We start from the raw sequence: 27,970 nt of genomic DNA on the forward strand, positions 1-27,970 counted from the left end.
GTGTGGTCGCATCGCGTATTCGTAGTCGATAACTGAATTTGAGTTTAAGATGAATAAACTTCCACCTTTCTTGTTTAAATCTAAGAAAACCTGTCTGATTTGATTTCTTTGCCTTGCAATTGGAAAGTAGTGAAGAAGGATTCACCAAGGGGGAGCTAAAAAAAACATAGTGTTTTAAAATTAAACCATGTTACGGGTAAACCAGGCAAAGGCTGAGGGGGAACCCCTAGACCTCTTTCTCACCTGCTCGTAACAATATTAGGGAAGTTGCACAATGATTTTTAAACAGAAAACAAGTTCGGAAAGAAGTTTAAAGCAAAGAACCTAAACCACCCTCCCCCCACCAAAAAATATTATCAAGAACTGAGACAGTCCACGTCCAAGTAATTATCTGCACAACTTAACTGATAATGCCATTAGCATTTACATATAATAAATCTGAACTAGACAGGGAGAAACAGATTGATGCAAATTTCAATCTGATTTCTTTTTAACATTATTTTGAAATTCCCAATCTAACCTGATTGTGGGAGCACCATCACAAGGTCTATAGCTGTTCAGGAAGGCCCACAAATACCTAAGGATGGGTAATAAATGTGGCCTTGCCAGTATCACCCACGTTCTATTTTTAAAAAAATCTTCGAGAGCAGGGTGGGCAAATCTTTTGGCCTGAGGGTATGGCAATTGTATGGTGGTATATTGCCCATCCTGAATTGCCCTCGAGAAACTGTAGGCCATTTCAGAGGGCAGTTAAGAGTCAACCACATTGCTGTGGATGTGGAGTCGCTTGTAGGCCAGACCAGGTAAGGACAGCTGGACATCAGTGAACCAGATGGGTTTTTACAACAATTGATAATGATTTCATGGTCACCATTAAATTACAATTCCAGATTTTCTTTTTGTTAATCGAATCGCGGTATATAAAATTATGAGAGGCATAGATAGGGTAGATAGCCAGAGTCTGTTTCCCATGGTAGGGGTGACTAAAATTAGAGGGCATTGATTTAAGGTGAGAGGGAGGAGGTTTAAAGGGGATCAAAAGGGGTAAATTTTTCACACAAAGAATAGTGGGTATCTGGAATGAGCTGCCTGAGGAGGTGGTGGAGGCAGGAACAGTAGCGACATTTAAGAGGCATCTGGACAGGTACTTGAATGAGCAAGGCATAGAGGGATATGGAATTAATGCAGGCAGGTGGGATTAGTATAGATAGGCATTATGGTCGGCATGGATGCGGTGGGCCGAAGGGCCTGTTTCTATGCTGTACGACACTGACTCTATAATTCAAATTTCACCATCTGCTTTAGCCTAGGCCTCTGGATTACTTGTCTAGTGACATTACCATAACGCCACCACCTCCCCTATGCTCAAGAACAAACAATTCATGTTCAGATAGGGACAACACATAATTTTGTTTTAAAATCAGCACTGTGTTCATATAATACAGCTGAACAAGCATGTTAGAATATTGCATCATTGAGTTGTTTGTTTATTTTACCACACAGCTGTACTGCTGCTGTTAGAACACAAATTTAATTATATCTTAAACTTTTCAGTGCACTGCACTTCATTAAAGTTTGGTAGTTTTCCCGTTTATTGATGACTTCTTCATGTTTAAATCTGTAATTAGCTTTTTTGAATCGTCAGTAATTCTCCATTTGACTGTGGCAATCTCTTTTTTTTTCCTTGGTCTCCTTGTCTTGGGAGACAATGGGTAAGCGCCTGGAGGTGGTCAATGGTTTGTGAAGCAGCGCCCGGAGTGGCTGTAAAGGCCAATACTAGAGTGACAGACTCTTCCACAGGTGCTGCAGATAAAATGGGTTGTCGGGGCTGTTACACAGTTGGCTCTCCCCTTGCGCTTCTGTCTTTTTTCCTGCCAACTGCTAAGTCTCTTCGACTCACCACACTTTAGCCCCGCCTTTATGGCTGTCCGCCAGCTCAGGCGATCACTGGCAACTGACTCCCATGACTTGTGATCAATGTCACAGGACTTCATGTCGCGTTTGCAGACGTCTTTAAAGTGGAGACATGGACGGCCGGTGGGTCTGATACCAGTAACGAGCTCGCTGTGCAATGTGTCCTTGGGGATCCTGCCATCTTCCATGCGGCTCACATGGCCAAGCCATCTCAAGCGCCGCTGGATCAGTAGTGTGTATAAGTTGGGGATGTTGGCCGCCTCGAGGACTTCTGTGTTGGAGATACGGTCCTGCCACCTGAAGCCAAGGATTCTCTGGAGGGAGCGAAGTTGGAATGAATTGAGACGTTGCTCTTGGCTGACATACGTTGTCCAGGCCTCGCTGCCGTAGAGCAAGGTACTGAGGACACAGGCTTGAAACACTCAGACTTTTGTGTTCTGTGTCAGTGTGCCATTCTCCCACACTCTCTTGGCCAGTCTGGACATAGCAGCGGATGCCTTTCCCATGCGCTTCTTGATTTCTGCATCGAGAGACAGGTTACTAGTGATATTTGAGCCTAGGTAGGTGAACTCTTAAACCACTTCCAGAGCGTGTCCCATGATGTTCGTTTTCTTGAGGCTGATAGTTAGGCCAAATTCATTGTAGGCAGCCATAATCCTGTCGTTGAGACTCTGCAGACACTCTTCAGTGTGAGATGTCAATGCAGCATCGTCAGCAAAGAGGACTTTCCATACTTATGTCTTCGCTCTTAGACAGGCAAGGTTGAACAACCTGCCACCTGATCTTGTGTGGAGGAAAATTCCTTCTTCTGAAGACTTGAACGCATGTGAGAGCAGCAGGGAGAAGAAAATCCCAAACAGTGTAGGTGCGAGAACACAGCCCTGTTTCACGCCACTCAGGATAGGAAAGGGGTCTGATGAGGCGCCGCTATGCTGAATTGTGTCTTTCATATTGGAATGAGGTGATGATACTTCGTAGCTTTGGTGGACATCCGATCTTTTCTAGTAGTCTGAAGAGACCACGTCTGTTGACGAGGTCAAAGGCTTTGGTGAGTTCAATGAAAGCAACGTAGAAGGGCATCTGTTGTTCTCGGCATTTCTCCTGTAGCTGGCGAAGGGAGAACAGCATGTCAATGGTGGATCTCTCTGCTCGAAATCCGCACTGTGCCTCAAGGTAGACACGCTAAGCCAGCTTCTGGAATCTGTTTAAAATGACTCGAGTGAAGACTTTCCCCACTATGCTGAGCAGGGAGATCTGCGGTAGTTGTTGCAGTCACTGTGGTCACCCTTGTTCTTATAGAATGCAGACTGGTTTCAATCTCATAATGAAGAGCTGGAACCTGTCATAACCGCTAAGTGCACTGCACTGTTGAATTGCAAGAAAACCCCCAGTGAGTTAACATCCGTAGTACTTAAAGTAGCCAGAAGCGCTGCACAAAGAACAGCCAGGCGCTGCGCAAATGACTATTGGCAACACCTATGCAGTCGTATTCAGCTGGCCTCTGACACCAGAAACATCAGAGTGATGGCATTAAGAGAGCTTTTGGGCCAACCATCAAGAAGATCGCACCCCCCCCCCCCCTCCCCTCAAGTCTAAATCAGGGGAAACGATTACTGACCAACGCAAGCTGGGTGGAGCACTACCTAGAACTGTACTCCAGGGAAAATGTTGTCACTCAGACTGCCCTCAATGCAGCCCAGTCTCTGCCAGTCATGGCTGAGTTGGACCAACAGCCAACAAAATCGGAACTCAGTGATGCCCTTGATTCTCTAGCCAGTGGAAAAGCCCCTTGGAAGGACGGCATTACCCCTGAAATAATCAAGAGTGCCAAGTCTGCTATACTTTCAGCACTCCATGAACTGCTTTGTCTGTGCTGGGATGAGGGAGCAGTACCACAGGACATGTGTGACTGTGGCAATAACTAAAATATATTCAAACTATTTTAGCTTCAAAGTAAACCAGAAGTTATGAAGTAATTTCTTTGTTGATCAATTTAACTCTGAAGAAATATTAAAATAAAGATAAAGTTTGGTAGAAATAAACATAAAACCTTATTTAGTATTCTAACCATATCATCATAACTAGGCATTACAAGAATTAAACCAAACTTACCCCCTTTTCACGTGCTCTTTTTAATGTGAACAATGCAGTTTGTGACCCCTCTTTAAAATGGTATCATCGTAAAGTGTCATTCTTGTTTTGGAAATCTGCAATAAGGAGCTGTAGCGAGATTTGTTGCATTTCATCAAGGAAAATATTTGTTCCGCGCACACAGGTGGAGCCGAACCAAACCAGGATTTCCTGTGCCACCTTGCGGATATTTGCGAACTTGGTTTCATTCAAGGAGGCAGAAAACTCATGCAGTTCTTCTGAATTATATTTTTCTTTGCAGCAGGAATCGCACTGGAGATCAATGAGCTCAAGTTATAATTCTTGCGGGGCTTTCTCATAGTCTAATGCCTGTGGGCATGACACCAGCTCCAGTGTCTTCCCTATCTTTTGAAAGTCAGGGAATCGACAAAAAAAAAATTATACTTCCACGTATTTCAGTGTTGGAAAGTGAGCAAACTCTTTCTTCTTAATTTGTTTCGCAAATAAGACTAATTTGGCCTTGAAAGCTTTCACACCAGAATACAATTTGTGTATAAACACATTCTTGCCTTGCAGCTTCACGTTACAGTAATTTAAATGTGCCAAAATATCCACAGCAAAAGCGAGGTTACGCATCCATTTGGAATTCCTTAATTCAGGGAAATAATTTTCTTTCCCCGCCTCTCCAGGAAGGTGCGAATTTCATCTCTGAGTTCCCATACTTGCTGCAGTACTTTTCTGAGGCTCAGCCAGCGGACATTTGTATGATAAAGTGCTGGTGTTTGGCCTCAGTGTCTTCAAGAAGGGAGATGAATTGCTGATGATTAAGACCCCCTCGCTCTTATGTAGTTCACAGTTTTCACTACTGTGCGAACAACATGATTGATGTCCAGGACATTTTTGCAGACAGACTCCTGATATATAATACAATGTAGAAAAAATACCTCTTTCTCAGGGTCTTCTTTTACTTTGTCCTCAATTTTTTTTTAAAGTTCACGTTTTTCCCGGTTAAACTTGGCGATCCATCCGCGGGGACGTTCACCAGTTTACTCCAGGGGAGCTTCAGACTGTCAATGCAGTCAGACACCCTCTTGTACAAATCCAATCCCTTCATTGTGCCTTTCATTGATTCTATTGGTAAATTTCCTCCGAGATTTTAAATTTTTCCTTAATTCCTCCGGCAAGAATCAAGAGCTATTTTGTGTTCTTAATGTCAGTGTCGTCATCGAGAGCTAAAGAAAGCAACGTGAAGCACTGTGCTTTCTTCTTCACTCAGAAGCCAAGTCTTCTTCAGTCACTTCTACCCTGCCAATAATAGTTCTTCATGTTTATTTCCTTCAAGTACCCATCCAATTTCTTTTTGAAATTATTGCTTGTTGCTGCTTTCACCGCCTTGTGGGTGGTGAGTTCCAAGTCATTACCACTCTGTATAAAAATAGTTTTTCCTCACATTCCCCCTGCATCTCTTGTGCAAAAGCCTCAACCTATGTCCTCGTCCTTCTACGGTCAGTTAATGGGAACAGTTTTTCCTTGTCTACCTTATCACAGCCTGTCATAATCTTGTACACATCTATCAAATCTCCCCTCAATCTCTTTTGCTCCTAGGAGAACAACCCCAGCTTTTCCAACCTAACCTTGATACTAAAATCCCTCATCCCAGGAACCATTCTGGTAAATCTCCTCTGCACTCTCTCAAGGAGCCTCACATCCTTCCTAAAGTGTGCGGACCAGAACTGGCGTGGTACTCACCACTGATGTTGAACTAACTGCGTTGTAGTAGCTAGGACTGTCACAGTTGCCACTCCAATCCACTGCCCCCATACGTAGGGAAGATTGGAAGTTTATGGCAAGCCCTTCCGCTATCTCCGCTCCCACTTCCTTTAGCAACCTGGGTGCAAACCATCTGGACCAGGTGAGTTATCTACTCTAGGCATAGCCAGCCTTTCCAGTACCTACTGCCTCTCAATTTTTACCCTATTCATTGCCTCTACTCTCTCTGCTTCTACAGATATTTTGTCAGCATTCTCTTAGTAAATATCGATACAAAGTAGTCAGCAAGTATTCTAGCCTTGCCCTGCACTTCTAAGCATATATTCTCCTCTTTGTCTCTAATAGGCCCCACTCCACCTCTTAATACTTGGTTACTATTTACTTTGCCAGTAGAAGATTTTTGGGTTCCCTTCTTTGTTGTCTGTTATTCTATTCTCATATCCTCTCTTTGCCAGTCTTATTTTCCACTTCACCTTCTCTCTCAACCTATTGTATTTGACCTGGTTCTCACATGAAGAATTCACATGACATGCATCATACATCCTTTGTTTGTTTCATCCTATAATCCAACTTTTTCATCACCCAAGGAGCCCTGCTTTTGGTTCCCCCACCTTTCGCCCTTGTTGGAATGCACCTAACCTCTACCTGAAGCATCTCTTCCTTAAAGATAACCCATTGTTCCATTCCAGTTTTTCTTGTCAGTCTTTGGTTCTATTTTACCCTGATTAGATCCCTTCTTATCCCTTTGAAATTAGTCCTCTTCCAAGCTAAACATTCTTCCTTAAATTATTCCTTACTTTTCTGCATTATGAGTCTAAACTTTATGATACGATGATCACTGTTACCCAAGTGCTCCCACACTTGATTCACTTGGCCTACCCCCTTTCCCAACACCTGATCCAGCAATGTTTCCTTTCCAGTTAAGCTGAAAACATACTGATCAAGGAAGTTCTCTTGAACATATTTCAGAATTTGCTCCCTATCCTTGGCCTTTACTCTAACATTATCCCATTTGGGTCATTAAAGTCCCCAATATCATCACTCTATAGTTCTTGGATATGTCTGTGATTTCCCTGCAGATTTGCTCTTCTATCTCTATGCCTCAGAGCTAAGCTTTAAAACCCTGTACGATGTCTATCGCAAATGCTTTTGCCTCTGCTTCAACCAACTAACCACTGTCAATGCCTTTATCCACATTTTTGTCATCACTAACCTCATTTTCTCCAACACTCTTCCTGCTGGCCTCAGATCTGCCACCTTCCAATAAATCCAACTTACTCAAAACTCTGCCACACATATCTTGCAAATGTAGCTTTGCTCAGGTGGTTAGTGCATGGTATTGTTACCCGTAAGATTGTGTGTTCAATTCCCAACTTGGTGAACTCTGCTACTTTGTTTGGAAAGTAATCAATAAATTTCATCCTTGTACTTCAAGCTTCGACCAGTGAAGTTTTTTATAGTGTTAGTTGTGGCTCGGTTTGTCGAACACTGAGTCCAAAGGTTTTGGGTTCAAGTCCCACTTCAGGATTTGAGCACAAACATCATGGCTGACACTCCAGTGCAGTACTGTGGGACTACTGCACTGTTGGAGGTGCTGCCTTTCAGATGAGATGTTAAACTGAGGCCCCGTCTGCCTTCTCAGGGTAGACGTAAAGATCCCATGGCACTATTTCGAAGAACAGCAGGGGAGTTATCCCTAGTGTTCTGGCCAATATTTATCCCCGAATCAATTGTTATGCTAGCCGTTCTGATATAAAATACAACCCATCAATCAGCTGCAAATTACATTTTGAGGAGCTTGCGGTGACTGTCCTGTTTATTAATCCCCGATTGTGAATGTAATTTTGCAGCAACTATATTAAGGGTGCTGGACGTTGTCATCCACTGATGACAGTTGCTGCCAAAAAAGCACCCAAAACTGAATGAATTATCTTAAACTATTTTTCTTAACAGTGAGTTGTTATGATCTGGAATGCACAGCCTGCAAGGGTGCTGGAAGTAGTTGCAGTTGTAACTTTCAAAAGGGAATTGGATAAATAAATATTTCAAGGGGAAACAATTGAAGGACTCTGGGGAAAGAGCTGGGGGTGGGACTAATTGGATAGCTCTTTCAAAGCACTAGCACAGGAATGATGGATTGAATGGCTTCCTTGTGTGCTGTATGATTCTATGATTTTACCTCATGAGGCTGCTATGGCTCATTATTAATAATACCGTACAGGTTTTTGTTTTATTATGTTTTCTAAGTCTGCAATCTCATCTTGGGGCTGTGGGGGACGGGGAGGATGGTGTAGTGTGGGGGAGGCGGGGCGCTGCGGGTTGCAGTTTAGATTAATTAATGCACATTTTTCACATCACTATTTTGCATTAGAGATGGGCCTTGAACACAGTTTTGTGAAAAGTACCCATATGTGCAAAACAATTATTGAAATACCTCCTGGCTACTTTTCGATAATTTGCATGGCCCACTCCTGCAGTATCTACTGCAGTTCTTTGGAGTCAGTCAAGAACATCTCTGCAGTGGAGTGAGGAGGGAGATGGAGAGCCCAGTGCACAGTGTCGGACTTCTGGCATGCAGTAAAATGACCCGTAGAGGAATATTCCATTTAAAGTGAAGGTGATATCTTCTGTTGAGAGAAAGGGGAAACAAATGAGCAGCCGCAGGTGAGTTCAGCCTGAATTTGGCTTGTGTGTGGGGCTGGCAGAGAACAAGAATGACAAAATCTTCCCACATCATCCCCAAACAGTCTTGATGTGCTCCACAGGTAACGTGTCCCAAATTACAAAATCATATGCTGCACTGGGAGACGTTAGCAAGAGCAGCTGGAAGTCGATCAGCACTGTGGAAATATGACAGGCATGATGGGCTAAATGGCTGAAGGGTAGCTGAGGCAGAAACCCTCAACTCATTCAAAAGAAGTCTAGATATGCACCTCAAGTGCTGTAATCTGCAGGGCTACGGACCAAATGCTGGAAAGTAGGATTAGAATGGGTGGATTGTTTTTCGGCCAGCACAGACACGATGGGCCAAGTGGCCTCTTTCTGTGCCTTAAACTTTCTATGATTATATGACTGCAAGACACAAAACAGCATGTCAGACAGATGAGCTTTACAGATTGTAAAGGCTGCCCAAACTGGTTGCTGTAAATTTATGAAGAGGAATGGGATAATGCATGTACTTGTACATCATTAGGCCAAATATTGTCACCCATCTGAGGAAAGGTGGACAGCTTTGTGCAGAGGATCGTGGTAGGTAGGTGCCAAATTTCTGGAACATTCAAGTCCTAATGAGCTTTAACAAACCTGGAAATAACTCTGGCCCATTGAGGGCCAGTGAAACGATCAGTTTTAGCCTGGTACTGTCATTTCTGGTCAGCGTTGATGATGTATCATTTATTTTGAAACACAGACTCTACCATGGGAAAACTTATACTGGAAAGTTGAATTACTGAATAGCTATTGAGTGACAGGTTGCGAAAATTCTGGCATGATCACAAAAGAGAAAGATTAATCCCCAACATTGGACTTCTTTGTATAATAAAATAACTTGACAGGTTAGACTTGAGAGCATGGAGTGACCCCTCTGACCCCTTGCTGTGTATTCACTATACCCTCTGACCTCCCCCTCTCTGATACTGAACGTTCTGTACTCAGCAAATGACTCAGTTTTATCCCCTTGCGCCCCCACCTCAATGAATTTCGCGCTCGGAATGACGTCGAGCGCTTCTTCTGTCGCCTCCGCCTCCAGGCTCACTTCTTTGACCAGGAGTCATCCCCCCGATCAGCAGATCCATTCTCTGCCTCCAGCATTCTCCCTCTACCTGGACCTCTCCCTCTGGCCTCTTACCCATTCTTGATCTTTTCATTGAAAACTGTTGGCGAGACATTGGTCATCTCAATTTCTCTGCCCCCCTCACTCACTCTAACCTGTCCCCCTCTGAACATGCCGCACTCTGTACTCTCAGGTCTAACCCCGACATTGTCATCAAACCTGCAGACAGGGTGGTACTGTTGTTGTATGGCGTACTGACCTCTACCTTGTAGAGGCTCAGCGCTAACTCTCAGACACCTCTTCCTACTTCCCCCCCCCCGGACCATGACCCCACCACCAAACATCAAGCTACTGTCCACAGAACTGTCACTAACCTCATCTCCTCTGGAGATCTTCCCTCTACAGCTTCCAATCTCAGCATCCTGCAACCCAGGACAGCCCGCTTCTACCTCCTTCCCAAAATCCACAAAAGGGACTGGCCTGGCAGACGCATTGTTTCAGCCTGTTCCCGCCCCACTGAACTTATTTCTTCCCATCTTTTCTCTGCTGGTCCAGTCTCTTCCCACCTACTCTTCTGACGTCCTATGTCATTTTGACAATTTCCAGTTTCCTGGCCCCAACCGCCGCCCCTTCACAATGGACGTCCAATCGCTCTACACCTCCATCACCCACCAGGACGGTTTGAGGGCTCTCCACTTCTTCCTTGAAGAGAGGCCCAACCAGTCTTTGTCCACCGCCACCCTCCTCCACCTGGCTGAACTTGTCCTCGCATTGAACAACTTCTCCTTCAACTACAATCACCTCCTTCAAGTGAAAGGTGTTGCTACGGATACCCACATGGGCGCTAGTTATGCCTGTCTTTTTGTGGGATATGTTGAACGTTCCTTGTTCCAGTCCTACTCAGGCCCCCTCCCCCAACTCTTTTTCCTGTACTTTGATGACTGTATCGGTGCCGTTTCCTGCTCCCACCCCGAACTGGAAAACTTTATCAACTTTGCTTCTAATTTCCGCCCTTCTCTCACCTTTACATGGTCCATCTCTGACACTTCCCTTCCCTTCCTCGATTTCTCTGTCTCCGTCTCTGGGGTTAGGCTGTCTACTAATATTCATTATAAGCCCACCGACTCCCACAGCTACCTCAACTACACTTCTTCACACCCTGCCTCCTGTAAGGACTCCATTCCATTCTCCCAGTTTCTTCTCTCTGATGCATCCGCTTTGATGATGCTACCTTCCATGACAGTGCTTCTGGTATGACCTCCTTTTTCCTCAACTGAGGATTCCCTCCCCCACTGTTGTTGACAGGGCCCTCAACCGTGTCCAGCCCATTTCCCGTACCTCTACCCTCACCCTTTCCCCTCCCTCCCAGAACCGTGACAGGGTTCCCCTTGTGCTCACTTTCCACCCCATCAGCCTCCATATCCAAAGGATCATCCTCCGCCATTTCCGCCACCTCCGGCGTGATGCCACTACCAAATGCATCTTCCCCTCCCTTCCCCTGTCAGCATTCCAAAGGGATCGTTCCCTCCACGACACCTTGGTCCACTCCTCCATTACCCCACCACCTCATCTCCTTCCCATGGCACCTTCCCCTGCAATTGCAGGGGGGTGTAATACCTGCCTATTTACCTCCTCTCTCCTCACTATCCAAGACCCCAAACACTCCTATCAGGTGATGCAGCGATTTACTTGTACTTCTTTAAATGTAGTATACTGTATTCGCTGCTCACAGTGTGGTCTCCTCTACATTGGGGAGACCAAGCGCAGACTGGGTGACTGCTTTGCGGAACACCTCCGCTCAGTCCGAAAGCAGGACCCCGAGCTTCTGGTTGCTTGCCATTTCAACACTCCCCCCTGCTCTCATGCTCACATCTCTGTCCTGGGATTGCTGCAGTGTTCCAGCGAACATCAACATAAGCTCGAGGAACAGCATCTCCTTTACCGATTAGGCACACTACAGCCTGCCGGACTGAACATTGATTTCCATAATTTCAGAGCATGACGGGCCCCCCGTGTTACTTTTATCTTTTAGGTATTTTTTCTTATTTCTTTTATTTTTTGTGTTTATTTTATTTTAGTTTGTTCAGTTTGTTTCTACTGTGCCTACCCACTGTTTTTTTTCATTTTTGTGCTTGTGGCTGTTCAGTTTTCAGTCCATTAACACCCTATCTGTACTAATGCTTTGTCTTTCAGCACACCATTAACATATTGTTTGCCTTTGCTCCATGACCTTCTGGTCAGCTATTCTGTGACCTTGTCCTATCAATACCTTCTCTTTTGTTATGTCTTGCCCCACCCCCGCTTTGCTTGCTTAAAATCTTTTAAATTTTTTTTATCTGCCAGTTCTGAAGAAGGGTCACTGACCTGAAGCGTTAACTCTACTTCTCTCTCCACAGATGCTGCCAGACCTGCTGAGTTTTTCCAGCATTTTCTGTTTTTATTTTATTTTATTTTATATATTTAAATGTTCTCACTTACCGATATGGTCAATCATATACTCTTATGTTCCCCAGAATAAAACACACCAACCAGGTTTCTTTAATAAACAACAAAATTGTCAGTTTATTATCAAACGAGTCTTAACCAGTAATGAAGTAAAGCATAAACACACGGATTGAAATATAAACGTTCCTTTTTTATTACCTTGGCTGCACACACACACACACACACACTCACTCACTCACTCACTCACTCACTCACTCACTCACTCACACTCTCACTCTCACTCACTCTCACACACACACACTCTCTCTCACACGCACACACACTCTCACACACACACTCTCACACACACACACACACACACTCACACACTCACACACTCACACACTCACTCACACACACACACACATATATACTGGAAAAAATAAAAGGGAATTTTGCTTTAGAGCTCTGTTACAATCAACATCCTAGGGTTAACCATTGACCAGAAACTTAATTGGACCTGCCATGTAAATACTGTGGCTACAACAGCAGGGGTCAAAGGCTCGGAATTCTGCAGTGAGTAACTCACCTCCTGACTTCCCAAAGCCTGTCCACAGTCTACAAGGCACAAGTCAGGAGTGTGATGGAATACTCTCCACTTGCCTGGATGAGTGCAACCCCAACAGCACTCAAGAAGCTCGACACCATCCAGGACAAAGCAGCCCACTTGATCGGCACCTCCACCACCTTAAACATTCATTCCCTCCACCATTGGTGTACAGTGGCAGCATGCATCTACATGATGCAATGCAGCAACTCACCAAGACTCCTTCGACAGCATCTTCCAAATGTGCAACTCCTTCCACCTAGAAGGAGAAGGGCAGCAGATGCATGGGAACATCACCAGCTGCAAGTTCCCCTCCAAGCCACACACCATCCCAACTTGGAACTATATCGCTGTTCCTTCACTGTCGCTGGATGAAAATCTCTTTTAACAGCACTGTGGATGTACCTACACTAGATGGATTGTGGCGGATCATCACCACCTTCTCAAGGGCAATTAGGGATCGGCAACAAATGCTGGTCTTGCCGGTGACACTCAAATCCCGTGAAAGAACTTAAAAAAAAAAAATAGCAGAATGAAGAAAATCTGCAGCAGCTAGAGTCAGCCAAGGTTAGTGCTTAACGGTCTGTACATTGAACAGTAAGGCCCTGATATTTACTTGGGAGCAGTGGGAGTGGGGTTGGGGTGTGGGGCTGGTGTTGGACGTTGGGCAGTGATGTGAGGATTTCCAGACGGGAAACACGGAAACTCAGGTTTCCTGCACATCCTGCCGAAATTAACCATTGGATGTCTTTATTGATTGACCCACCTCCTGAGAGCAGATTGGTCAACGCCCCCGCCCACCTCCGACCTGTCTCCATTAAAACCAGGAGTAGTTGGGTTGGGGTCCATTTTGAGATTTTTCTAATTTTTACTTCAACATCCCTTCCCACCCACTTATTATTTTATGCTGAAACTAAGGAATTTTGCAAGTACAGTGGCAGAAATACTCAAATAAAACCAATTAATATATTTGCAGTAGCGAGTATCTCCTAGAAACAGCTACAACCAAAAGAAAGGCATGATTTTAAAAGCTGCACTTCAGCAGTTTTCTCTGTGTAGAGAAACACCAAACAACTTATAATTATAACTAAAGCCTGGCTACCTGACCCGAACCTGACGAGACCCGACTACATGTGTCGGGTTTGGGTCAGGTCTATATTCCGAGTCCAGTATTCGGTCTCGGGTCGGGCTGGACAGTGCTGCCTCCGACAAGTCACGGGATCAGGCTTACCCAGGATTCCCCACATCTCCATCTGCAGGAATAGCCTGCTGCCGGAACGGATGAAGGATATCTGTGTCAGGTCGGGTCAGGCGAGATAAAACATTTAAAGGACTTGGGTCCGGGTCAGGTTCGGGTTGGCTGTGGTCGGGTTGGGCCCAGGTCGGGTTTTAATTTTATACCCGAGCCAAGCTTTAATTGTAACTCCTAGAAACCAACAGCTCATTTTACATTTTCCACTTCAAATCTTTTGTACAATAAACAATGCGAAGAAGATAATGACTTAGATCTTGTGCTGCGAATAATGATGAGGCTATCAGTACTCCCTGACATTATGGAGTAACTCAGACAGCAGCCTCCGGAGTCCATACATCTAATTAAACACAGAAATCTGTGAGTTGCTGTCCGAGTTCCCCTATTCCTCCACAGGCTGTGCTATAACAGTACCTCACCAGTCGACTTGGATGTGAAATGCATGTTAAAGCTATGAAATCTCAGTACTGTCCCACTAGTTACCCAATAAATACACCAAAAAAGTTAGTTGGTGCATTGAGGAGTAAATGTGTGTTTAATGGCGCAATGAGTCTTATTTACTGTCAAACAAGCTCTCTAGCCTTGAATAAAAGTAATTTTACAAGTGGAGAGTCTCATTCCTTCAGAATTTAATTGAGCTTTAAAAAAGTTTAAAATTCTTTTTACTTTTTCTTTCTTTTTCACTGGATGAGATGCCCGATGACAGCAAGATGCCGCTCAAAAGCCTGCAAAATGTCTATGGGCTTTGCTGTTGACTCCGAAATCTGGGCCAATGTTTGATTCCTGTCCTACCCTCCAATCAATTTGCTTCTGACAGCCTGCAGTCCCACTTTTCAAATGAGTTGAGTAGTTGATACAGAAAATTCCCAATCTCAGTGAGAAAAGCTGACATTTTCTGGTGAAACATTGATAAGCTGGGTAGGAACGCTGATGCTTGGTGAATCTGCTGCACTTTGTTCTTGTTGCCTACTGAACATTTTGTTTTTTTTCACTGTGCTAGTACTTTATTGTCAATAGATGAATGGTTCAAGTAGCAGATCATCATAATCAATATGTTCAGCTGCAGGATTTATATTGTAAACCATACCATAATGTTGATTTATAATATCATTGTCTTTAGGTTTCTGTATTTTGTTAAGACTGACCACTCCAGTCAAAGACCCCAATCAAAATATATGATTCTGATTGTGGTAGGAGAAATGCACTGTTAGTTCAATCCCGTCCCTCCACAGATCGCCAAACATATCATTTTAAACTTGCCAAATTAAAGAAAGACCCAGCCAAATTGTACCATCTATTAACCCCCAAAAGAGGCTAACCAAACCAGGTGTCTTTAAATCAACAAATTAACTGTTTATTTAGAAAAACTAAATTCTTAAACACTACCAAGATGTAAACAACATTTAAAATAGAAAAAATTAGAGTCCTTGCAGATTTACACTCCTGCCAGATATGGAACAGTCTAAGGTTGCTTCAAGTCCTCACAGCCATCTGATGGGGAAAAAAGGTTCTTCGACAGTAGAACAGTCCGTAGTCTAATTCAGAAGTTGGAATGATTCTCTTCTTTGTGGTGAATTCAACAATTAACAACTTGCAAACACTTTTTAATGAATCAATTTGGCTTAGAATTTTTGAGGGCTGAAAGATTGTCACAGTCTAACTTTCCTTCCTTCAGTTTAAATTATCAGCGATCTCTGTTTTGTCTTGAATTTTGAGAGAGAATAATACATAAATAGACTAAATTCTGTTCCTTCAGTTTAAATGGTCTGTTTCTCCTTTCCGGTGCTAACACACAGCTGTCTGTCTGTTTCCTCTGTCAGAACAGACTGCTTTTTCACTATAAGCCAGTTCAAAATTAAATTGTAACAAATGTATCTCTCGATGCTCAGTCCGAGTGGTTGTATCCAAGGCAACCAGGATGCACCCTTGGAAGCTGGTTGGTTCCCTCTCTGTATGGTTGTGTCCAACAGCAACCAAAATGCACCTTCTCAGTAACTCCTGAGGCCTGCTTGTTCTTAAAGCAGTATTGATCCTTTGCTGTCTTAAAGACACACCACATATTTCCCGGAGAGATAGAGAAAGACAGGATCATGACAATTTTGTTGGTAACAGTTAAGTTTATAAGATTGTTCTGATTTGTTTTGTTGAATACAAATGTTGCTGTTTTCCAAAATCACTTCAGTTTCTGTGCTACATGTGTACAGTATCAACAAGGGCAAAATTGTATGTGGTGTACGGTATTGATTGTTGAAGCTGTGATACAAGCTGCAGCAAGTTCACTTTCATGGGTTATAATGTCATCTGAACCCCTTGAGCAGATTGCTGCCTTACAGTCACTGCCAGTTGCTCAATATCCTCTCCACATAAAATAATTTCTTCTTTGTTCGAGTTTATTTAAAAAATATCCGAGGATATATGACAAGTATTACTTTATGAAAACTGAGGCTAAGGTCTTAAATCTAAACAAAACAAATTACTAGGTGCATCAATCATGAATCTAAATTGTGATCAAATTATGCAGTCCTGGTATACCAGTGTCTGTTGTCCTCGTACCTCAAGTACTTGTTTGGTATATTGGTTGTTTTATATACTGACTGACTTATTAGTTAAAGGTAACAGTCACTGCACTCTGGGAATATTTTTTTGTCGGAAGTGTTTTCTGTCATTTTAATGACCTGATCAGGCACTGTACAGTCTTTTAAAGATTGCAGCCACAGAATGTCTGTGGAGACACCATGACAGCTAATGCACATCATTGAACTGTGATACTGATTCACTCATGTTGAAATCGGTAGACCCACTGTGAGTGAAGGGTGGCTGGTTGCTGTATGCAACTGTGTGAAACAGTTAAAAGTTCTGTAAAGAAATGGATGTCATAGCAACTCTTCAACAATTATATTGGGATTAAGACACTGACATGAGGGAGAATAGTTTGCATTGGTTGCTGTCATTGAATGTGCACATACATGTATTGCATTACTCATCCCATGATTTTAGGAGTTGGAAATACTGCCATATTCAGCAGTAATCCTCTGCAAGTAAACCATCAAATTCAATCTATGTGTTTAGGATCACAATCAGGAGACATCTGTCCTTGTTAGATAGGACTCATGGGATTTGTGGTAATATATTAGCATAGATTGAAAATTGGTTAATAAACAGAAGATGGAGAGTAGGGATAAACACGACATTGTGGGTTGGCAGGCTGTAACTAGCGAGGTACAGCAAGGCTCAGTACTTCGGCCTCAGCTATTTATAATCTATATTAACGACGTTGATGAGGGGACTAATCAAATTGTACCCAGGTTTGCTGACGATACAAAGTTAAGTGGGAAAGTAAACAGTGAGGTGGATACAAAGAGGCTGCAGGGGAATTTAGTCAGGTTGGGTGAGGGCTTCAAACATCTTGTTACTTTGGAGGGCAGTGACTGTTATTGCTTTGGAAAAATATAGATAAGTTAAGTGACTGGGCAAAAATTTGGCAGATGGAGTATAATGTGGGAAAATGTGAGGTTATCCAGTTTGGCAGGAAGAATAGAAAAGCAGAATATCATTTAAGTGGAGAGAGACTACAGAATGTTGCAGTACAGAGGGAACTGGATGGCCTTGTACATGAATCACAAAAAATTAGGATGCAGGTACAGCAAGTAATTAGGAAGGCAAATGGAATGTTGACATTTATTGCAAGAGGGATGGAGTATAAAAGTAGGGAAGTCTTGCTAAAACTGTACAGGGTGTTGGTGAGACCACACCTAGAGTACCACGTACAGTTTTGATCTCCTTATTTAAGGAGGGATATACTTGCATTGGAGACAGTTCAGAGAAAGTTCACTAGGTTGATTCGTGGGATGAAAGGATTATCTTATGAGGAAAGGTTCAGCAGGTTGGGCCTATACTCATTGGAGTTTAGAGGAATGAGAGGTAATCCTATTGAAACATTTAAGATTCTGAGGGGGATTGACAGGGTAGATGCAGAGACGATGTTTTCCCTTGTAAGGGAATCTAGAACTAGGGGTCACAGTTTCAGAATAAGGGTCTCCCATTTCAGACAGAGTGAGGAAGAATTTATGCTCAGAGGGTCATTAATCTTTGGAATTCTCTACCCCAGACAGCAATGGAGGGTGGGTCACTGAGGATATTCAAGGCCGAGTTAGACAGATTTTAGATCGACAAGGGAATCCAGGGAAAGTGGAGTTGAGGTCGTGATCAGATCAGCCATGAACTTATTGAGTGGCGGAGCAGGCTCAGAGGACCGAATGGCCTACTACTCCTCCCTATTTCTTATGTTCTTTGGATCCCACAAAAAACAGCAAGATGAATAATTATGGCACTGGGAAAATTCTGCTCTTTGCAGGAGTATCATGGAGGCCAAGTTCATAGAAGGTATACAAGATAATTTTCTAGATCAGTGTCATGGAACCAATTAGGGAACAGGCTATTTTGGATCTGGTATTGTGCAATGAGAAAGGGTAACTAATAATCTTGCAGTGAAAGGGTCTCTTGGGAAGAGTGATCATAATATGATAGAATTTTATATTGAGTTTGAAAGTGATTTAGTTAAGTCTGAAGCTAAAGTCTTAAACCTAAACAAAACAATTATGTAGGTATGAGGGATGAGTTGGCTAAAGTAGATTGGGAAACTGCATTAAACGATATGAAGGTGGACAAGCAATCGCTAGCATTTAAATAATTAATAATTTGCAACAAATATACATTCCTTTAATGCACAAAAACCCCACAGAAAAAATGGTCCAACTGTGGCAAATAAGATGAAGAGATATTATTAAATCAAAAGGAAGAGGCTTATAATATTGCCAAAAAGAGTAGTAAGCCTGAGGATTGGGAGGATTTTAGAATTCATCAAATGACGTCCAGGAAATCGATAAAGAAACAGAAAAGAGAATATGGGAGTAGACTAACAAGAGATTGTAAATGATTCTGTAGGCATTTAGATTATTGACCTGCCTCTGGAGAGCAGATTTGTCATCCATTTTCCCATCACATCTCCATTAAATCCGGAAATGGGTTTCAGGTGGGTTGGGGTCAAGTTTCAGGTTTTTGAAATTTTAGCCCTCCACCTCTTCCCCACCACCACCTCCCCCCCCCCCCCCCCCCCGCCCCCTCCCCACACCAACCCTCTCCCGGCCATCCTGGGATGTTTAAGGTGCCCATAGTTTATCCCCCAATGGTTAGTAATTCTCTGTTGACATGAAACAATTGAGCACATTGGATAAATGCCTCAAACTGCAGTTGTGGCCCCTTCAAAATAACCATAACTGAGATTCCATTGCTTTCTTTTCCACAATTCGGTATTTTAAATACTGTAATATGTCTTATTCAGTCTCTTTGTGCTTTGTGCCACAAGTGTTGTAAATATAACCGTTTAGATCTGAGTAATGCTGCAAACATTTATTCCTGACAACAGACTAGATAATTCACAAGCCCTTGGGACTTGAAGTTATCTCATCTGAGATAACAGAATTATTATAGGTATCCCATTAATCTATGACTTTCCCCCCCCACCCCCCCCACCCAATATTTAGCTGTTTGTATTAGATTAGAAACTGTAGTAATTACACTAATTTTCAGTCACTGCACAGATACTGAGATTGATAGTTTTTTTGGTAGGCAAGGTATTAAGGGTTACAGAATCAAGACCGATAGATGGAGTTAAGGTACAGACCAGTCATGATCTAACTGAATGGCAGAATAGGCTGGAGGGGCTCAATGGACTACTCCTGTTCCTCTGTTCCTATGCATGCTTTGTAGAACACTGAAACTGCTAACAGTGGCACCTGTGACTGAACTTTCTACCTGCTTTTCCAATGATTCTTATAACTGAAGAGTGCTTGCTTTGGTTATGGAGCTGAGATGTGTGACCAACACTATCAGTAGTGGTTACTGACTTAATCTTCACTTTGAGGTGGACAGCACACTTCATCTGTTCTGTCATTCTGTCTGCCTTTGACTCTGGGGATAAAAATCAGAGGATTTCTTTCATATTCTGAGTAGATGGGTTGGCATTAGCAAAGTAAATACAACTTTTGACATGAACAACATGGAATTTTTTAAGTGCCACTAATGTACACATCCATCCTTCACAGAAGAAAAATCAGACAAACAATTTGACATCCAAACCATGGGTGGCAGTGCAGTCATCCACGCTAAGCTCTTCCTTGAAGTCGATGGAAAGGAACATGGGGTGGGATATGTAACATAAGATCATAAGAACTAGGAGCAGGAGTAGGCGATTCAGCTCCTCGAGCCTGCTGCGCCATTCAATACGATCATGGCTGATCTCACCTCAGTCTCAACTCCACTTTCCTGCCCATTCTCCATAACCCTTCAACCCATTACTAATTAAAAATCTGTCTATCTCCTCCTTAAATTTACTCAATGTCCAGGCATCCACCGCATCTGGGGTAGTGAATTCCACAGACTCCCGACCCTTTGAGAGAAGTAATTTATTTATTTTTCATTTATTTAGAGATACAGCACTGAAACAGGCCCTTCGGCCCACCGAGTCTGTGCCGACCAACAACCACCCATTTATACCAACCCTACAGTAATCCCATATTCCCTACCACCTACCTACACTAGGGGCAATTTACAACGACCAATTTACCTATCACCTGCAAGTCTTTGGCTGTGGGAGGAAACCGTAGCACCCGGCGAAAACCCACGCGGTCACAGGGAGAACTTGCAAACTCCGCACAGGCAGTACCCAGAACTGAACGCGGGTCCCTGGAGCTGTGAGGCTGCGGTGCTAACCACTGTGCCACAGTGCCGCCCAAATTTCTCCTCATCTCTGTTTTAAATCTGCTGCCCCTTATCCTAAAACTGACCTCTCATTCTAGATTGCCCCACAGGAGGAAACATCCTCTCTACGTCTACTTCATCAATCCCATTAATCATCTTATATACCTCAATTAGATCTCCTCTCATTCTTCTAAATTCTAGAGAGTAAAGGCCTAAACTGCTCAATCTCTCTTCATAACCCCTCATCTCTGGAATCAATCCAGTGAACCACCTCTGAACTGCCTCCAATGCAACGACATCCCTCCTCAAGTAAGGGGACCAAATCTGTACGCAATACTTCAGGTGCAGTCTCACTAATGTCTTGTACAGTTGCAGCAACACATCCCTACTTTTATACTCTATTCCTTTAGCAATAAATGCCAAAATTCCATTTGCCTTCCTTATTACCTGCTGTACCCACATACTAGTTTTCTGCGATTCATGCATGAGGACACCCAGATCCCTCTGCGCCGAAGCACTCTGAAGTTTCTCTCCATTTAGATAATAATTTGCCTTTCTATTTTTCCGACCAAAATGGATAACCTCACACTTATCCACGTTAAACTTGATCTGCCAAATTTTGGCCCATTCATCTAACCTTTCCATATTTGGGCGGCACAGTGGTGTAGTGGTTAGCACCGCAGCCTCTCAGCTCCAGTGACCTGGGTTCAATTCTGGGTACTGCCTGTGCGGAGTTTGCAAGTTCTCCCTGTGTCTGCGTGGGTTTCCGCCGGGTGCTCCGGTTTCCTCCCACCTCCAAAAGACTTGCAAGTTGATAGGTAAATTGGCCATTGTAAATTGCCCCTAGTGTAGGTAAGTGGTAGGAGAATGGTGGGGATGTGGTAGAGAATATGGGATTAATGTAGGGTTAGTATAAATGGGTGGTTGTTGGTCGGCACACACTTGGTGGGCTGAAGGGCCTGTTTCAGTGCTGTATCTCTAAATAAAATAAATATCCATTTGTAAATTTCTTATTTCTTTATTGCAACTTACTGTCCCACCTATTTTAGTGTTATCTGCAAATTTGGCTTTGGTACCTTCTATCCCTGCATCCAAGTCATTAATATAGATTGTAAATAATTGGGACCTGAGGACCGAACCCTGTGGCACACCACTAGTTACATCTTGCCAACCAAAAAAAAGACCCATTTATCCTGACTCTCTGTTTTCTGTTGTTAAGCCAATCCTCTATCCAAGCTAATAAATTGCCCCAACCGCATGTGATCTTACCTTGTGTATTAACCTTTTGTGCGGCACCTTATCAATGCCTTCTGGAACTCCAGATATACCACATCTACAGGATCCCTATTATTCACTTTACTTGTTACATCTTCAAAGAACTCTAGCAAATTAGTCAAACACGATTTACCCTTCATAAACTCATGCTGACTCTGATGAATTGCATTTTGACTTTCTAAATGTCCTGTTATTACTTCCTTAATAATGGATTCTAACAATTTCCCAATGACAGATGGTAAACTAACTGGTCTATAGTTTCCTACTTTCTGCCTCTCTCCCTTTTTGAATAAGGGCATTATATTAGCATTTTTCCAATCCACTGGAACCTTTCCCGCATCCAGAGAATTTTGGAATATTGTAATGATCTGTTAATGCTCCACTTATCTTCCTCCACTGTTGAAAGTTAACAGTACCCCAATGTTTACTATGAGAAGTCATGGTACATCAGTGGTACTCCACTGAGGGACTGCTATGTTGATGCAAAATGATGGTCTCATATTTCTTCTCCAGTGAATGCTACAGTGGTTGTCGGATTCCTTTTGTGTTTTCATTCAAACTTTATTGAATAGAAGCTCCTTAAATGAAAACATCTGATGATGCAATACTCTCCCATTTATCCATCTGCAGCTACTCTGAAAGCTCTGTCAAAAGTGCATTGATACTGATTTGCATATTGCATTGTTTGTGATGAGATTGTTCATTAGTCATTACGGCCCATCAAGTCCATGTCGGCTCTCTGTAAAGCAATGCAGTCAGTCCAATTCCCCCGCTCTATCCCTGTAGCCCTGCAAATTTATTTACCTCAAGTGCCCATCCAATTTCCTTTTGAAATCATTGATCATCTCTGCTTCCACCACCTTCACAGGCAATGAGTTCCTGGTGATTGCCACTCGCTGCATAAAAAAGCTGTGTCTCCTCAGCCATTTTACCATTAGCTAATGGGAAATTTTTTCTTAATTAACCTTATCTAAACCTGTCATAATCTTGTATACCTATCAAATCTCCCCTCAATCTCCTTTGCTCCTAGGAGAAAAAACCCAGCTTTTCCAACCTAACTTTGTATGTAAAATCCCCCATCCCTGCAACCATTCTGTTAAATCTCCTCTGCACCCTCTCAAGGACCCTCACATACTTCCTAAAGTGTGGTGACTAGAACTGGATGCAATTCTCTAATTGTGGCACAACCAGAACTTTATAAAGGTTTAGCATAACTTCCTTGCTTTTGTACTCAATACCTCTATTTATCCCATATGCTTTGCTAACTGCTCTCTTAATATATCCTGCCACCTACAAAGATCTATGCACATGAACCCCCTAGGTCTCTCTGTTCCTGCACACTTTTTAGAACTGTGCCATGAAGTCGATATTACCCCTCACTATCCCTTCCGCCAAAATACACAACCTCATACTTCTTTATATTAATTTGCATCTGCTACTTGTCTGCCCATTCTGCTAGCCTATCTATGTCCTTTTGCAGTTAATTGGTATCATCCTCACTGTCTGCCACATGTCCAAGTTTGGCATCATTGGCAAATTAAAAAACATTTACTCTGTATTCCAAAATCCAAGTCATATATATATTGTATAATGTATAAAGCAGCCGTCTGTGCACTGAACCTTGGAAAACACCACTGTCTACCATCCTTCAGCCTGAAAAATAACTATTTACTACAACTTGCTGTTTTCTGTCCTTAAGCCATTTTTTTTACCCAAGCTGGCACTGACCCACTTATTATATGATCCACAATTTTGTTAACCAGCCTTTTATGTGTTACTTTGTCAAATGCTTTCTTAAAATCCATATAGACAACATCTATCGCATTTCCTTCATCAACCTTCTCTATTACTACATCAAAAAATTCAATTAGGTTAGTCAAGAATGATCTGCCTTTTACAAATCCTTGCTGGCTGTCTTTAATTAACTCAACCTCTCCAAATGCCTGTTGATTTTTTTCGCTGATTGTTGTTTTCAAAACCTTACCCACCACTGATATTAAACTGACTGGCCTGTAGATGCTAGGATTGTCCTTACACCCTTTCTTGAATAAGGGTGTCACTGTTGCCATTGCCCAAGCCTCTGGCACCTCCCCCATATCTAGGGAAGATCGGAAGATTAAAGCCCTTCTGCTATCTTCACTCCCACTTCCTTGAGAAACCTGTGAGACAAGCCATCCAGACCAGGCCACCCTAATCACCCGCAGCCTTTCCAGTACATTCTGTCTTTCAATTTGCACCCCATCTGTTACCTCTACCATCTCCACTTCCACAGATGTTTTGTCAGTATCCTCTTCCTTAGTAAATACCGGTACAAAGTACTCATTAAGTATTCTAGCCTTGCCCTATGCCTCTAAGCAAATATCACCCTCTATCTCTAATAGGCCCCACCCCACCTCTTCAGACATGCTTACTATTACATGCTGGGAAAAGACTTTTGGGTTCCCTTGTATGTTAACTGCCATTCTCTTCTCCTATTCTCTCTTTGCCAGTCTTATTTTCCACTTCCCTTCCTGTCTCAGCTTTTTTGTATTTGGCCTGGTTCTCTCTTGAAGAATTCACCTGACATGCATCATACACCCTCTTTTTTTTGTTTCATCATATTCTCTATCTTCCTCTGTCTCACGAGGATCCCTATCTTTGGTTCCCCAGTCTTTCCCTCTTGTTGGAAAGCACCTAACCTGTATCTGAAACATCTCCATAAAGATCAACCGTTGTTGAGTTACAGTTTTTCCTAGAAGTCTTTGGTTTTGTTTTACTCTGGCTAGCTCCCCTCTCAACCCGTCGAAGTTAACCATCTTCAAATTTAGAATTTCTACTTTAGATTGTTCCTTGCTCTTCTCCATTACTAATCTAAACCTTATGATACCCCACAGTGTTTTCCTACAGACACTTGGTCCACTTTCCACCTTGTTCCCCAATAGCAGATCCAGCAATGCCTCCTTCCTAGTTGGACAGAGGACATAGTGGTCAGGAAAGTTCTCCTGAACACATTTCAGATATCCCTCCCCATTCTTTCCCTGTATTCTAACATTAGCCCAATCAATATTTGGATAAATTCCCCAGTATCCCCACTCTATAGTTCTCACTGTGATTTCCCTGCAGATTTGCTCCTCTGTCTCATTATTTGGAGGCCAATAAAGTATACTCTTTTTGCTTCTCAACTCTAACCAAATGCATTCTGTCTTTGCCCCCTCAAGGACATCCTCTCTTTCCAACACTACAATGTCTTCTCTAATCAGGACCGCCACCCCACCTCCCTTTCTTCCTTCCCTATCTTTTCTGAATACTTTGTATCCTTCAATATTAAGTACCTTGTTTTTGCCATTTTTAAGCCATGTTTCCGTTATTGCCACTTTATCATATTCCCGCAGCTCACCAATCTTATTCACCATACTTTTTGCATTTATATACATGCATTCAACACCTGTCTTTGTACTCCTCATAGTCTTTGTTGGCCTGTTCCTATCTAATGTGGTACTACTTCCTTCTCTATTACTATCAAACACTCTGGCGCAGTGGTTAGCACTGCAGCCTCACAGCTCCAGCGACCCGGGTTCAATTCTGGGTACTGCCTGTGTGGAGTGTGCAAGTTCTCCCTGTCTGCGTGGGTTTCCTCCGGGTGCTCCGGTTTCCTCCCACATGCCAAAGACTTGCAGGTTGATAGGTAAATTGGCCATTAGAAATTGCCCCTAGTATAGGTAGGTGGTAGGGAAATATAGGGACAGGTGGGGATGTGGTAGGAATATGGGATTAGTGTAGGATTAGTATAAATGGGTGGTTGATGGTTGGCACAGACTCGGTGGGCCGAAGGGCCTGTTTCAGTGCTGTATCTCTAAACTCTCACCTTGTGCACTTTTCCTCTTTTCTATTTCAGTATGCTGGTGCCCATTCCCCTTCCAATTTAGTTTAATCTTCCCTAACCACACTAGTGAACCTTACGCGAGGACATTGGTCCCAGTCCTGTTGAGGTGCAACCTGTGCCTTCTGCCCTAGAACTGGTCCCAATGCCCCAAGAATCTGAAGCCCTCCCTCCTGCACCATGCCTCAAGCCACGCATTGATCCTCCTTATCTTCCTATTTCTACTCTCGCTAGCACGTGGCATTGGTAGTAATCCAGAGATTCCCACCTTCGAGGTTCTACTTTTTAACTTCCTCTCTAGCTCCTGAAAATCTGACCAAAAGACCTCAGTACCTGCCCTCTCAGTCGGTACTGATGTGTACCACAACTTCTAGCTGATTCCTTCTTTCTGCAGAATATTCTGCACCCTCTCCATGATGTCCTTTACGCTGGCACAGAGAGGCAGCACACCATGCTGGGCGCATGATGATGGCCATAGAAATGCCTGTCTGTCCCCCTGACTATGGAATCTCCTATAATGACTATATTTCTACTCTTTGCTGTTCTCTCCTGTGCAGTCCCTTGCCCATTGGTGACATGGTCTAGTCTGCACTCCTTCAAGGTATCGTCACTCCCGACAGTCTCCAAAGCTGAGTCCTGGTTTGAGAATATCACACACCCAAAGATTCCTGCACATCCTGCCTCTTCCTACTGTTCCATCTACTATCCTGAACTCTTAGTGCCTCTGGGTGACCATCTCTCAGAATGTATGATTCAGGAAACTCTTGTCCTTCCTGATGCACCACAATGATTCCAGCCACTCCTCAAGCTTGGACAACTCGAGCTCGAGCTCAAACAAGTAGAGACAGTTCCTACACATGGGGTCCACCAAGACGCAATGGGCTGAAGTTCATAAGTGCGCCATCGAAATAGGTGACGGCGTGAAAAATGGCGGCCCGCCTGTGCGGGCCACACGCCAAAGCGCCACCGCGATTCCAAGCGTGGTGGCTCATTTAAGTAGCTGGGGTGAGCTGGCTCCGCCACCCCCCTCCCCCCCCAACCCCGATCACATGGAGGGAGCGGGCTGTCCGTATTCAGCAATGGCGCCAGTTGCCTGTGCATAGGCGCTGACGTCATTTTTAAAGGGCTCTCAGCCCTACCGGGACATTTAAATATTTAAAGTGAAATTGAAATAAAATAAATAAATACATTTCTTTTGACTCTCTGCCATCCCCGCGATATCAGTTAAATTAATTATTTGCCCTTTCCCCCCAAAAAACACTTACCTTCACAATCTGACCATTATCCCCCCACCAAAAGGCCTCATCTGGCGCTGTCTTCATGCCCCCCGCCCCTGCCACCATTCCTGATGTCGAGGTCTGTATAGAATACAGCTCATTAAGTGTCCTGCAGTTCCCACAAGGTGCTGAAATTGCAAGCAACAGGTCTCAGCTGCTCATCCACGATCTAAGAAAAAAATCTATATTCCCTCTTTAAGAATTAGTTCGTACCTTGTTTAAACTATTAATTTTAACTAATGCCTCTAGACCTGCTCTGTGCAAATGCTATTATTAATTCACTAACTGTTATACTTACCCCACTCGTGCTGACCATACTTTTAGTTTCTTTTTACCCCAGTCGCTGAAGCTCACACTCACTCCACTGTGCTGCTGTGTCCCTGAGCTCCTTCAGCTATATGCTCCTCACCTACGGGCTCTCCGAACATCGAATCACCTACCTGCTGTCCTTGATATTTTATTGTTATTGATTCATTCTTACAGTGCACTCTCTCTGACTGCTGCTGAGTCTCACATACCAACTCAATCTCTCTCTCTCTCTCTCTCTTCCGCTGACTCCCCTCTGCTGATTTTATTTGTTGGTCTCTGGTATTTTTTCCCTTAGGTGCTCACGCTCTTGTGTGCTCTCTCCCATTGTTTTCCTCTTCCCCCCCCCCCCCCCACCCCTCCCCCACCAAACTGACTCCCCACTGCTGCTTTTACCTGTTGGTCTCCGGCAGTATTTTCCCTCAGGCTCGCTCCCTCTGACTCTTTCTGTTGATGTAGCATTTAATGGTTGATGGCTAAACATTGATTTTCTGCTCTCACTCATCTGTTTACTTTCAAAGCTCAATTAAAATGAATTTTTGGAATTACAAGCGGACAAACATTGATCCTGTGGAGGGGGTGGGGAAATTGGATCTTGAGAGAGACGTCAACATTAATTACACCCAGCAAAAGTGCACAGGGTTCTGATTTTCTGCAGTCAGCA

At 43.4% G+C, this 27,970-nt stretch overlaps 1 protein-coding gene and 1 pseudogene across 10 annotated transcripts in view; one reads left to right on the plus strand and one right to left on the minus strand.

Moving 5' to 3' along the window:
* The window catches only part of sobpa (sine oculis binding protein homolog (Drosophila) a), a 420,356-nt gene that overhangs the window by 65,642 nt on the left and 326,744 nt on the right, over positions 1-27,970 (plus strand). The gene's annotated exons all lie outside the window — the stretch shown is intronic.
* LOC137353564 (general transcription factor II-I repeat domain-containing protein 2A-like) lies at positions 4,090-5,119 on the minus strand (annotated as a pseudogene).

The sequence above is a fragment of the Heterodontus francisci genome, chromosome 3 (genome assembly GCF_036365525.1).
Source record: "Heterodontus francisci isolate sHetFra1 chromosome 3, sHetFra1.hap1, whole genome shotgun sequence".
Classification (NCBI taxonomy): Eukaryota; Metazoa; Chordata; class Chondrichthyes; order Heterodontiformes; family Heterodontidae; genus Heterodontus; species Heterodontus francisci.